The 13,694-nt window shown below is 42.5% G+C and overlaps 1 pseudogene; it reads right to left on the bottom strand.

Moving 5' to 3' along the window:
* Positions 8,005-9,116, bottom strand: LOC108633765 (annotated as a pseudogene).

Raw genomic sequence — 13,694 nt, 5'->3', positions numbered from 1 at the left:
CAGAAAGCTATGAGCTGGGGGGGATACCGCCTTTGTGAAGTTTTGTTCCAGGTAAGGAACCTATCTTGAAAGAAAAGTTATGACAAACCTAGACAGCGTATTAAAAAGCAGAGACCTTACTTTGGTGACAAAGGTCCATATAGTCAAAGCTATGGTTCTTCCAGTAGTCATGTATGGATGTGAGAGCTGGGCCATAAGGAAGGCTGAGCACTGAAGAATTGATGTTTTTAAACTGTGGTGCTGGAGAAGACTCTTGAGAGTCACTTGAACAGCAAGGAAATCAAACCAGTCCATCCTAAAGGAAATCAGCCCTCGTCGGAAGGATTGACGCTGAAGCTGAGGCTCCAATACTTTGGCCACCTGATGTGAAGAACTGACTCACTGGAAAAGACTCTTACGCTGGGAAAGATTGAAGGCAAAAGGAGAAGGGGGTGACAGAGGATGAGATGGCTTGGTGGCATCACTGACTCGTTGGACATGAGTTTGGGCAAGCTCTGGGACATAGTGAAACACAGGGATGCCTAGTGCGCTGCAGTCTGTGGGGTGGAAAAGAGCTGGACACGATTTAGCGACTGAACAACAGCAAGGAACTTACCCTTTTCCTGCTATTTAGCAATTAGGTAGAATCGATTGGCCTCTTAATTGATGGCATAACTATAAAACTAAATGATAGGAACAAGAAACATCATATTTTGCCAAAACCCTGACTTAAGATCAGATTAGCTTTTCTGTGTTTTAGAATGAATGTTATTGAGCTTCTCGATGGCTCAGTGGTAAAGAATCCCACTGGCCAATGCAGGAGAAATGGCTTCAGTGCTGATCTGGGAAGATCCCACATGCTGTGGAACAACCGAGCCCCTGCACCGCAGCTATTGAGTCTGGGCTCTAGAGACCAGGAGCTGCAGCTGCTGAGCCCACAAGCCACACCCGCTGAAGCTGGAGCGCCCTAGAGCCTGTACTCTGCAACCAGAGAAGCCCCCACACTGAGAAGCCCAGAGAAACCAGAGAAAAAGCTTGTGCAGCAGCGAAGACCTAACACAGCCAAAAACAAACAAACAAAAAAATGTTATGAATGCAGAATTTGGGGCATTGAAGTCTTCAAGGCTACCTGACCAGCAGGCAACACGTGGTACAAAAGTTCAGGAGCGCTGTCCCCCTGACCTTGGCAGAGATCCTTGGGGCACACATGGTCCCCCCCCCCCACCTGTACATTCGTTGGTGGATGGTCTCGTGTGGTGTCTCGTTACGTTTGAGAGCAGCATCATGACACTCAGTTGAGCAAGCGTCACACGAGGTGGCTGGTGCTAATTCTTGTCCCAGGCCTTTGGCTCCCTGGATATCTGTCACGAGGAATATCATGTTCAGGAGGATTTACTCACCGGGTGTCTGCTTCTTGGACCCATGGGAACTGAAATCCAAGGTAACCATTCAAAGTCACAGGTTTACCAAATAGGTTCTGTGGTTTTCGTCACTATGAAGGTCAGTTAAAAGGCGTCCAAATTGGAACGGGGGAGTAAAATTATCTCTGTTTTTACCAGAGGGGAAGGATTGGGGGAAGGGACAGTTAGGGAGATGGGGACTGATGTGTACACACTGCTCTATTTAAAATGGATAGCCAGCAAGGACCTGCCATAGGGCACAGGCACCCTGCTCCACGCTGAGTGACAACCTAAATGGGAAAAGAATTTGAGAAAGAATAGATACGTGTTCATGTATAACCGAGTCACTTTGCTCCACACCTGAAACTATCACAACATTGCTAATCAACTGTATTCCAATATAAAATAAAAAGTTACACACACTCGCACAAATTATGTCTGTTTGCAGATGACATGATCTTATATGTAGAAAACCCTAAAGACTCCACAAAAAAACTATTAGAATAAATGAATTCAATGAAGCTGCTGGCTACAAAATCAACATATAAAGGTCAGTTTTATATACCAAACAAGGTACTAGGTGAAAAGAAAATTGAGAAACAGCCCCATTTACAATAGCACCAAAGAGAATAAAATACTTCAGAATAAACTTAACTGAGGGGGTGAAAGACTTGCACCATGAGAACTATAGAACACTGATGAAATTAGAGGAGACACAAATAAATGGAAAGATATCCTGTATTCACAGATTAGAGGAATTAACATTGTTGAGATGTCCATACTTACCTAAAGCAATCTACAATTTCGATGTAACCTCTATAAAAATTGCAAAGACTTCTTTACACAAACAGAAAAAGTAATCCTAAAATGCATATGGGAATCACAGAAAACCCTGAATGGCCACAGTGAACTTGAGAAAGAACAACAAAGCTGGAGGCATTATACTGCCTGATTTCAAATTCTATTATAAAGTAATAGTAATCAAAGCAGTATTGTCCTGTCATAAAAACAGAGACCAATGGAAGAGAATAGAGAGCCCAGAAGTAAAACCGCCCGTATAGTGTCAACTAAATTTTTACAAGTAGGTGCCAAGATCACACAATGAGGAAAGTCTCTTCTATAAATAGTGCTTAGAAACTGGATATCCACCTGCAAAAGAATGAAACTGGACACTTAGCTTTCACCGTACACAAAAAGTAACTCAAATGGATTAAAGATTCGAATGTAAATAACATCTGAAACCACAAAACTCCTAGAAGAAAACAGGGGAAAAGCTTCTTGACATTGATCTTGACAATAATACCTTGAATATGACACCAAAATCACAAGCAACAGAAGCAAAAATACCCAAGTGAGACTAAGTCGAACTAAAAGGCTTTTGCACAGCTAAGGAAACAGTGGAAAGGCAACCTGCAGGATGCGAGAAAAGGTTTGCAAACTTTATATAAATTATACTTCAGTATTCTGGAAAGAATATAAAATTCAAATCAAAAATAATTTTAAAGGATAGACAAGGGAGCCATTAACGGTTTTCTTATACATTTTAAAAAGCTTTACTGAAATATAGACTACATAAAATAAAATCGTCCAAATGTTAGTGTATGACTCAACAATGTTTAATATATTGATAGCTGTGCAGCCATTTACCACCATCCGGTTTCAGAGCATTTCATCCTTTCCCTAAGTCCCATTGTGTCCATTTGAAGATTATCTTCCCACCTGCCCCTGGCCCGAGGTAACTGCTGACATCTTTTTCTCCGTATAAATTTGTCTCTTCTGGACATTTCATTATACAAACGGCACAATTCATTATATAGGCGTTTGCACCTACTTTTTAGATTTATTTATTTACTGATATTTGGCTGTACTGGGTCTTTGTTGCCGCTCGAGCTTTCTGTAATTTTGGTGAGTGGGGGCCACTCCAGTTTCAGTGTGTGAGTTTCTCACTGTGGTCGCTTCTCTCGTTGCAGAGCACGGCCTCTAGAACACGGGCGTAGTCGTTCCGACCCAGGGCTTAGTTGCCCCCGGGCATGTGGCATCTGCCCAGATCAGGGATCAAACCCGTGTCCCTGCCACTGGCAGGCAGATTCTTAACCACTGGTCCACCAGGGAAGCCCCTGCATCTAGTTCTTTACTTAGCATAATGTTTTTGCCTTTCTTCCAAGTTGTATCTGGGTCCTTTTGCTTTTACTGTTGTCTAGTATGGATGGGTGTACTATAATTTGTTTTATCCATTCACTGGTTGACTGCTACTTGGACTGTTTCCACTTTTTGGCATACAGGCTTTTCTTTGGATATGTGTTTTCTCATTTCTTATAGGTAGATTTCTAGGAGTGGAATTGCTTGGTTGTGTGGTCGGTATGATATGGTTTAAGAAACTGCCAAACTGTTTTCCAAAGCGGCTGTGCCACCGGCAGTGTATCAGCGTTCCAGCTTTTTCAGATCCACGGGGATGTACTTGGTATTGTCTGTCTCTTTTATTACAGCCATCCTACCGGGTGTGTAGTGGTATCTCATTATGGTCTTCATTTGTATTGCCTTAACGATTAATGGTGCTGAGCATCCTTTCATGTGCTTATTAGCCATTTGTGTGTTTTATTTAGTTCAATGTCTAGTCAACGCTTTTGTCTATTTTTTAGTTGGATTATTTGTCTTTCTATTGTTGAGTTTTGAGAGATTTCAATAATATATACATTTCAAGTATACATATATATATAGATTAATTTAAATAATTTATATAATATGTTATCATATATAATGGTTTGCACTTTAGCCAAGTCTGTGGTGTGTAGTGATGTCCTTTAAAACAAAGGACTTTTTAATTATAATAAAACTCAATTTCCCAATTTTTTTTTTTTTATGGATTGTGATATTGGTGTCAGAAAATCACCAATTTGATGCTCTTGAACTGTGATGTTGGAGAAGACTCTTGAGAGTCCCTTGGACTGCAAGGAGATCCAACCAGTCTATCCTAAAGGAAATCAGTCCTGAATATTCATTGGAAGGACTGATGTTGAAGCTGAAACTCCAATACTTTGGCCATTTGATGCAAAGAACTGACTCATTGGAAAAGACCCTGATGCTGGGAAAGACTGAAGGCGGGAGGAGAAGGGGATGACAGAGGATGAGATGGTTGGATGGCATCACCGACTCAATGGACATGAGTTTAAGTAAACTCCAGGAGTTGGTGATGGACAGGAAGGCCTGGTGTGCTGCAGTCCATGGTGTTGCAAAGAGTCAGACATGACTTAGCAACTGAGCAACAACAACCAGTCAAGAACATCATCAGTTCAGTTCAGTTCAGTTGCTCAGATGTGTCTCACTCTTTGTGACCCCATGGACTGCAGCACACCAGGCCTCCCTGTCCATCTTGTATGACCAACAAGAATGTCATAGAGACTTGCTATTAGTACCCAAAGTTGAGATTTTCTCAACCACAAATGCTTCTCATATTGTTACATGAGCAATCAAACGGTGATTTTAAGAGCATTAAAATGGCTGTCTACACTGTCTATCTTTATAGTTGCTTTTGAGGGAGAAGATTTTCTAGCCTCCTCATTGAGTCATAGTTCAGTTCAGTTCGGTCGCTCAGTCGAGTCCGACTCCTTGTGACCCCATGAACTGCAGCACGCCAGGCCTCTCTGTCCATCACCAACCCCCGGAGTTCACTCAGACTCACGTCCATCGAGTCGGTGAAGCCATCCAGCCATCTCATCCTCTGCCGTCCTCTTCTCCTCCTGCCCCCAACCCCTCCCAGCATCAGAGTCTTTTCCAATGAGTCAACTCTTCGCATGAGTCATAGTAGAAAGACATAACTCCCATTTCATTCTTTTTTTAATGGGGGGAAAAAATCGAGTCTTTAAACCAAAACCCTACTATTGTACCTATACTCGTATCACTCTCTTAGCTGTGAAGGGTGGAAGCCCCTAAAGCACCAAGGATACTGAGAATCCTAGCTATCTGGGTTAAGGAAAAAGGCACAAATTGATCCTATTGTTGTTCTTCAGTAGCTCAGTCATGTCTGACTCTTTGCAACCCCATGAACTGTACCACACCAGGCTACCCTGTCCTTCACCATCTCCTGGAGTTTGCTCAAATTCATGTCCATGGAGTCGGTGATGCCATCCAACCATCTCATCCTCTGTCATCCCCTTCTCCTTCCGCCTTCAATCTTTCCCAGCATCAGGGTCTTTTCCAATGAGTCAGCTCCTCACATCAGGTGACCAAAGTATTGCAGCTTCAGCTTCAGCAACAGTCTTTCCAATGAATATTCGGGGTTGATTTCCTTTAGGATGGACTGGTTTGATCTCCTTGCAGTTCAAGGGACTCTCAAGAGTTTTCTCCAGCAGCACAGTTCGAAAGCATCAATTCTTTGGTGCTCAGCCTTCTTTACTGTTCAGTTCTCACATCTACACATGACCACTGGAAAAACCATAGCTTTGACTAGATGGACCTTTGCAGGCAAAGTAACGTCTCTGCTTTTTTTTTTTTTTTTTTCGTCTCTGCTTTTTAATATGCTGTCTAGGTTTGTCACAGCTTTTCTTCCAAAAACACACGTCTTTTAATTTCATGGCTGCAGTCACTGTCCACAGTGATTTTGCAGCCCAATAAAATAAAGCCTGTCACTGTTTCCACTGTTTCCCCATCTATTTGCCATGAAGTGATCCAGTACATTAGCGTACATTACTACTCTCTATTCTGCCATGGGGTAGTGGAAAGGTGCATATAGAGACAGGGCTTCATAAGCAAAGGAAGAAACCACAAGAAAAAGATTGCTTTTTAAAGACTGTGGTTAAAAAATAACATAAAAATTTTCACTTTAACCATTTTTAAGTGTGCAATGTAGTAGTGGTAAGTATATTCACACTGTTGTCAAATAACTCTTCAAAACTTTTTCATCTTGCAAAACTGAAACCCTGTACCCTTAAAAAAAAAAAACCAACTCCCTTTTCCTCCTTCCTGCATAGCTTTTATTAAATAAAAACTCATAGCTTCTACATTTCAAGACTTCACAAATTTATAATGTCTATGTGTCAAAACCACCAATTGGAAGATAGAGCTTATTTGTAGCAAATTATATAAGAAGTGTTTTTAATATGTGCAAAAGGAAAACACTCAGTGAGCAAAGTTGACCCCAGAAATTGAAAATTCAACTCATGAAAGAAGGTCCAAAGCATTTGTAAAACACTACTTAACCTCATTGGCAATCGAAATCCTGCTTCTAAGACTGGCAGAAACGTTGTCAGTGATAGGGTTCAGTGCCAAGAGAGACTACTCTCAAAGTAAGATGGGCAGGCTTACTCGTGCTGGTTGAGACAAAACGCAGTACAGCTGATGGAGTATTCTTTGGCAGTATATTTCAAAACCTTAAAATCTTTGTAACTTTTGACCCCTTGGTGCCACTTTTTTTGTTTATTTTATTAAAAATTTTATTTTTGAAGCCCATAAATGAGCAAATTCCAAAACAGTAGCAATACAGACAATTTCACAACATTTTGACATCTACTTAGCAGTCCATTTTTGCATTTTGTTTCCTATAAACAAATACACTGGATTAAAACAACAGTGCCCTTAACCCTAAGTTCAATGCCTGAGTATTTCCAATATTTATTTTGAGCACATAATACAGCAGAGGCAACTGCTTTTCCTGAACATTTTATTTCCAATCAGAACTTGGCAGTTACTTTAGCTTCACATTATTCTGTTATAAATGATAACCAAATGGCCTATCCAAGTGGCCAAAATCATAAAACTATTATAAGCCAAGTCAATGTATTATATATATATATATAATATATATATAAAGCTAATATAAAATGACAACTATACTGGTACACATTTGTTTTGGATCCTACTAGAAATATGCCAAATTAACAAGTTTTAGTCAAGACTGAGGTCCTTGGGTAGAGGCGGAGGGGAAGAAGAGTCATATCATCAAAAATTATTAGGAAAACTGTAGGTAAAAAAAAAAAACAGCCGACAGTTTAAACAAAATAAAGGAGGAAAGAAGAGTCCAACGTTGGGGCGATGACAATTCAGGAAAACACATTTCCCATCCATCACAGACTTGCTCACCAACTCAAGAGCACAGCACCGGGCTCTTTAGGCATTGCGGCTGCTGCTGCTGCTGAGTCGCTTCAGTCGTGCCCGACTCTGTGCGACCCCATAGACGGCAGCCCACCTGGCTCCCGTGTCCCTGGGATTCTCCAGGCAAGAACACTGGAGTGGGCTGCCATTGCCTTCCCCATTAGGCATTGCTACTCTCCCACGAAGTTCCTTTATGTGGAACAGAAACCCACATTTATGGTCACAACAGAATTTTATAACTGCTCTTTAATCTCACAGCAAAAAACAGGAAAAACTTGTTAGGGCCAGAGTGACCCTCAGAACATCTCAGTACTGCTGAAAATCGGGGCAAAAAGTGAATCATTAAGAAACAGTATCCAAAGAGCACTGTATTATCTGGTGTGATTTATGAAACAAGATTCAGTGCTCTTTGATGGGAAGAGCCATAGTAGCTGAAACTTAGGAATGTTTTGATGCTGGTTTTTTTTTTTTTTTTTTCTTTTTACTGATGTGGTACTCCAAGCTGTTAAGTTGGAACAAATTCCAAACTCACACTGACTTGCATCACCTCAGTTTAACAATCCGGTAAATGACAAAAAAGACAAACAGTGAGAATAGCGTCATATAGCACAGCAACTTCGCTTGGCTTCCTCTGGATAAAATCTTCAGTTTTCCCATAGTTTTACCTAGAAATCCAGTTGTAGAGTCAAACTGTGAATCCATTTCAGCTAATAATTTATTTTGATGTTAAACTTCATGCCCTGTTTCAATGGAAAGAGATTTTATCACAGTTACTTTGTTTCTCAGACTTTCCGTGAGTCTCTCGTTCTCTTCACGGGCAGTCTCGCCACTATTAGGATAGCCACAGTTCCCATAGTTGCCAGGGGGTACTCCTTCACCCAGGCCTGCACGCCTCATCCTGCCAGAGGAGCGGGGAAAAGGCGGGCAGAGGAGCGGTAGGAAGCAGCCAGGGACCACCTGGACCGCATCCTCAGGACCAGGGCCCGGCGAAACAGCAGCTGCTTCCTCCAACGTGCCACTACATCAGTTCCTCGGTGCCAGTTCTAACATCCTATCCTTAGACTAGAGTGATGCACCCAGAGATTTATTTACAATAATGTGTATCACATCATGGGTTATAAAAGCAAAAATGTATAAGCAACCTAAACATCTAGGATTGGAACACTGGCCACATAAAGTACTATGACACAGTCATCTGCCAGAGCAGTGTGTAGGCTAAAGAATTCTTAACGACAGGCCCGTGTTAAGTGACCAAACCCGAGTACATATTACTCTGATAATCAGAAGGAAAGCCTTAAAATGAAACATTTATAAAATACTTAATATACTTACCATACACAAATATTTTTAAAAATTTAAATTTCCATACACCAATCAAATAATTAATTTGACTTAGTATTTGTGAAATTGGGCCTAGGGCTCAATCTATAAATTTGTAAAAATTGATATTTTCTCCTGTTCTGACAGTTGTTATACTTTTTTTGGTGGCTGTTTTGAAGTGAAACCTAGCATAGGAATAACTGTGGTAGAATCTTATCGTAGAGGTTTGGGTTTTTTTTTTTTTTTTTTTGGGTACTTAGACTGTCATACACAGTGAAATTGAATTTTAACCTGGTTTTGATTCTTGCGGTTTTAGGTAGCTTTTTAGGTACTTTAGGAACAAGATGTATTAAATACTTCTTTAAAAAATTTTTTTAAATTTTTATATTGGAATATAGTTGATTTACTGGAGAAGGAAATGGCAACCCACTCCAGTACTCCTGCTTGGGAAATCCCATGGACAGAGGAGCTTGGTGGACTATAGTCCAGGGGGTCACAAAGAGTCGGCCACGACTGAATGACTGTACACATGGTTGATTTACATGCTCTGTTAGTTTCAGGGACACATACGCATGTATCTATTCTTTTTCAGATTCTTTCCCATTTAGATTATCACAGAATATTGAGTAGAGTTCCCAGTGCTATCGAGTAGGTCCTTGTTGATTGCTTTATATATGGTAGTGTGTTCAGTTCAGTACAGTCGCTCAGTCGTGTCCGACTCCTTGTGACCCCATGAATCTCAGCATGCCAGGCCTCCCTGTCCATCCCCAACTCCCGGAGTTCACTCAGACTCACATCCATCGAGTCAGTGATGCCATCCAGCCATCTCATCCTCTGTTGTCCCCTTCTCCTCCTGCCCCCAATCCCTCCCAGCATCCGAGTCTTTTCCAGTGAGTCAACTCTTCACATGAGGTGGCCAAAATACTGGAGTTTCAGCTTCAGCATCATTTCTTCCAGAGAAATCCCAGGGCTGATCTCCTTCAGAATGGACTGGTTGTATCTCCTTGCAGTCCGAGGGACTCTCAAGAGTCTTCTCCAACACCACAGTTCAAAAGCAGCAATTCTTCGGTGCTCAGCCTTCTTCACAGTCCAACTCTCACATCCATACATGGCTACAGGAAAAACCATAGCCTTGACTAGACAGACCTTTGTTGGCAAAGTAATGTCTCTACTTTTTAAAATGCTGTTTAGGTTGGTCATAGCTCTCCTTCCAAGGAGTAAGCATCTTTTAATTTCACGGCTGCAGTCACCATCTGCAGTGATTTTGGAGCCCCCCAAAAATAAAGTCTGCCACTGTTTCCATTGTTTCCCCATCTATTTCCCATGAAGTGATGGGACCAGATGCCATGATCTTCGTTTTCTGAATGTTGAGCTTTAAGCCAACTTTTTCACTCTCCTCTTTCACTTTCATCAAGAGGCTTTTGAGTTCCTCTTCACTTTCTGCCATAAGGGTGGTGTCATCTGCATATCTGAGGTTATTGATACTGTGTACATGTTAATCATAAACTCCTAATATAGTAACAGTTTCCCCTTGTCTTATACTTTGCTATTATTTTATGCTATTTTTATTTATTTATTTATGTATTATTTTTGACCACATCCCATGGCATGTGGGATCCTTGTTCCCCGACCAGGGATCAAACCTGTGCTCTCTGCATTGGAAGCATGGAGTCTTAGCCACTGAAATGCCAGGGAAGTTTGGAGTAAATGCTTCTGTAAGGAGTTCTGTGGACCTCACTAGCTCTTTCGCTTCTGTACTTGAGGGAAAGGAGTACTCGTGGAGTTGACCTACTTAAGTGACTGTGTGCGCTCAGTTGCTCAGTCGTGTCTGACTCTTTTGCAACCCCAAGACTGTAGACCACCAGGCTCCACCATCCAAGGAATTTTCCAGACAAGAATACTGGAGAGGGTTGCCATTTCCTCCTCCAGGGGATCTTCCTGACCCAGGGATGGAACCCGCATCTCCCTCCTTGGCAGGCAAATTCTTTACCCGCAGAGCCCCCTGGGAAGCCCAAGTGACCTGAGTGACCAGCAGCCCTTTGGTATACAGGGAACTGAATGCAGGTCAAAAAGGCCTGACTCGGGTCATGCCCACTGACCAAGGAACCGCACACGGTGCAGAAGCTCTGAGAATCCCTGGACCCTGGATGGGGATGGCGTGCTGCTCTCCACGGTGGGGGGACTCTCCCCACACAGCTCCCTGCAAGCTGGACTGACCTGCTCAGTTCCAGCTTGGCCCGAGGACCCTGGCAGAAAATCTGATCTGACCTGACATGTGGTTGGTACCAAAGCTCAGCCAAGAATGTGCTGTGCTGGGAAGGGCATCTGTCACTCAGACCGTCAGACGCGAGCATTCAAAGACCTCCTGTGCCAGGAGGGATAAGGTGAGCGATAAACCCCTCACAGATCAATCCAAGCCCAAGTTATGGGAGCAGAGAGCAGCTAAAGGACCCTCTGGATTTGCTTGAAATGTTCAGACGCTTTGGAAACTGACTAGATCCCCTTCCCCAGCGAGCCCAGAGCTGCCGGTGCGTCGCACGGCACCCATTTCATTCCACATGCCAAGAAACTAAAACAGCCTCAAAAGCCTTTCAGAGAAACAATTAAATGGCATCTGATTAAACATACACTTCCAACTCTGCTCCTTAGATGAAAAATCTCTCACGTGAAGAGAGTTTTCTTCCTTCTTCTTGCAGCTTTAGATAAAGAGCTTACTTAACCGTTTTCTCTATTCCATACTACTTCACTTGATATGATGCCAAACATTCTTAGGTCTTTATTTTTAATCACAAACACGTATTTTGGATGCTATGCGAGAGACACAAACATATGCCTTCCTTTTTTTCTCTTCAACATCCTTCCTTCTATTCTTTCTCCTTCTGATAATCATAAAAAATTCAGAAGAGTGACCCAGCCTGCATTTAACACCAACGTCAGAAATTCGATGCCTGCAGGCTAATGGGATGGCTAATCCATTATATGTGTGTGTGTGTGTATCCAGGCAAGAATACTACAGTGGGTAGCCATTCCCTTCTCCAGCGGATCTTCCCAACCCAAGGATCAAACCCAAGTCACCTGAGTTGCTGGGAGATTCTTTCCCATCTGAGCCACTAGGGAAGCCCCATATATATATATTTAAATTCTCTGCTCCTTAAATTTATTTTGCTAGGAGGTGGATAATAGAAGTTGAGGGAGCTTGTCTTTCAAATTGTTTGTGAAGACCAAAATTAAATTTCATAATGAATGTCAACTTTTCCATTTAAGAATTCCCAGGCAACTCTTCTTTCAAGGTCACGTCACATTTATCTGCTCTGTTGGGTTTATCCTGTCTTGCTGTGTGTGGTACTTTGACTTTTTATCATCACAACCTTTTTCTCTCTTCACCGTCACCTTAACATTGTCTCCTCTTATCTTGAAATGACCTTCTGCTGTGAAGAGGATCAGGCTTTAAATAAAACCAGTGGATATCCACATTCACAAATACGTGGTGATTTCTACATTCTACTGCATTTCATCGAAAGGTGTTCCCCAAGAGACAGTCATTATTTTAAAGTCTCTGAGTTTTCAGTATCTTTCTTCTCAAATGAAGGTACAAGTGAAATAAACTGAATACATCAACAGTACCCTTGATAATAATTTAGATGATGATTTTTCATCTTGTGGGAAGTTACATTCCATCCAAGTATAGCGATTCACACACTGCGCTGTGTTAAAACAATTTGCTTTTGAGGATTATACTGCTCAGTAGGGAGTGAATATTTGCAGTTGTGTCCCTTTCAAAGTCACCCACTTGAAGCTGCTAATTTTAGCCATGAGTCTCGTAAAAGGTTTCCGTCTAAGCTGTCAGTTTCCAGGTACGGTGCATTAAAATACTTTTGCAAAGAGGCAAAGTGGTTACACAGCGATACTTCTGGATTTTTCTATGTTCTTTCTTGGAACTGGACAACATTCAAGAAGAGAAATGCCCACGTTATGAAACCCACTTTGACAGCAAGAACAATTCTTGACAATTTGGGAAAAAAAACCCAAACAAACCAGGGCTCATGGCAGCTCTTCTCTGGATGTCTTCTGGTCTTCCTCTCTTTTCTTCTTACTCTGGCAATCAAAGTAGACAGAGAGAGAACGTGCACGTGTGTGCATGTGCGAGTGTGTGTGTTTGTGTGAGTGTGTGTGTTTGTGTGTATGAGAAAGGGGTGTTTAGGGGCGAGGAGGGGACCACCGGGGGACAGGGTGGAGCCTGCCTTCCTGTGGCTTCTGCTTTTCTCAGAGAACTTCAGAGAGTGATGGTGATGCCAATTCTAAATAAATAACATCTGACTCTTATTTTTCGCCTGCCCTCCTCCCTGCCCCTCCCCCGCTCTTTGGGTTTCCTATGTGTGTTTCAAGTGCCTGATAGCCTTGGTGGGAGAACTGCTGATGTGCCTGTGGCCTTAAACACCTTATCAGGCAGCGAGATCCTGCTTTTCTGAGACGAGCACCTGAACCTGAGATCTGGCATGGGCTCTGCCAAACGCGGCTGTCTCCGAGCCATCAGGGACAGCTCGTCTGCGTTTCATCAGCTCGCCCGGGGCTGCGTTTCACCAGGCCCCTCTGCCAGGGCCTCCCCGGCAGCGTCAACAAGGGTCACACCTTCTGCAGAAACAGCCCTCAAGTTTCATCACTGTGATGCTAAAAAATATTCTCCAGCTTCAGCAATGACCTAGTTCATTCAGGGGCAGGGGAAAAAAAAAAACATGCTCTTCTTCCAGAACGTCCCTGGGCACGGAATTTTCCCTCTTAGGAAGACAGGAGCTTTCCTGGAAGCAGACCCAACTGTGCTTTGAAAAACTTGGGAAAAGACCCCGAACCCTGTCACTCCTCTGTGTCCCCCGTCCCGGGAACAGGGACACCCACTCAATGCCTGGCACA

This window comes from Capra hircus, chromosome 24 (assembly GCF_001704415.2).
Source record: "Capra hircus breed San Clemente chromosome 24, ASM170441v1, whole genome shotgun sequence".
Lineage (NCBI taxonomy): Eukaryota > Metazoa > Chordata > Mammalia > Artiodactyla > Bovidae > Capra > Capra hircus.
This window is presented reverse-complemented; position numbering and strand designations above follow the sequence as displayed.